Below are 1,267 nucleotides of genomic sequence, written 5' to 3'. Positions count from 1 at the left end.
ATGGAGCTTTGCCTATTTGTTGGCCAGAGTACTACTCAGCCCTGGCTATTTAATAATATATTTAAAAAAAAAATTGTTGGGGAGTCGGGTGGTAGCGCAGTGGGTTAAGCACATGTGGCACTAAGCACAAGGACTGGCATCAGGATCCTGGTTTCGATCCCCTGGCTCTCCACCTGCAAGGGAATCATTTCACAAGCAGTGAAGCAGGTCTGCAGGTGTCTATCTTTCTCTTCCCCTCTCTGTCTTCCCCTCCTCTCTCCATTTCTCTCTGTCCCATCCAACTACAATGACATCAATAACAATAATAATAACTACAACAATAAAAACAACAAGGGCAAGAAAAGGGAAAATAAATAAATATTTTTTTAAAATTTTTTTAAATTGTCATCAGGGTTGTTGCTGGGGCTTAGTGCCTGCACTAGAAATCCATTGCTCCCCATCATCATTTTTTGCCTTTTTTTTTTTTTTTCTTCAGTGATAGCACAGAGGGAAACTGAGAGGGGAGGGGAAGACAGACAGAGGAGAAAGGAGGTCTGGGAGGTGGCGCAATGGATAAAGCATTGAACTCTTAAGCATGATGTCCCAAGTTGAATTCCCAGAAGCACACGTACCAGAGTGACGTCTAGTTCTTTCTGTCTCTCCTCCTGCCTTCCTCATTAATAATAAAATCTTAGGGAGTCGGGCGGTAGCACAGCGGCTTAAGCGCAGGTGGCACAAAGTGCAAGGTCTGACGTAAAGATCCCAGTTCGAGCCCCCAGCTTCCCACCTGCAGGGGAGTCGCTTCACAGGCGGTGAAGCAGGTCTGCAGGTGTCTATCTTTCTCTCCCCCTCTCTGTCTTCCCCTCCTCTCTCCATTTCTCTCTGTCCTATCTAATGATGACGTCAACAACAACAACAGTAACTACAACAACAATAAAAAACAACAAGGGTAACAAAAGGGAAAATAAATAAATATATTAAAAATATTTTAAAAATAAATAAAATTCAGGGCACCAAATAACATTAAAATCCCAATTTCATGGTCTGGGAGATGGTGCAGTGGATAAAGCACTGTACTCTCAAGCATGGAGTCCTGAGTTCAATTCCTAGCAGCACCAGAGTGATGTCTGGTTCATTCTCTCTCCACCTATCAGTCTCATTAATAAATAAAATATTGGGCGGAGGATAGATAGCATAATGGTTATGCAAACAGACTCTCATGCCTGAGGCTCCAGAGTCCCAGGTTCAATCCCCTGCACCACCATAAGTCAGAGCTGAACAGTGCTCT

Source organism: Erinaceus europaeus, chromosome 13 (genome assembly GCF_950295315.1).
Source record: "Erinaceus europaeus chromosome 13, mEriEur2.1, whole genome shotgun sequence".
Lineage (NCBI taxonomy): Eukaryota > Metazoa > Chordata > Mammalia > Eulipotyphla > Erinaceidae > Erinaceus > Erinaceus europaeus.
Note: the sequence above shows the minus strand (reverse complement) of the source record.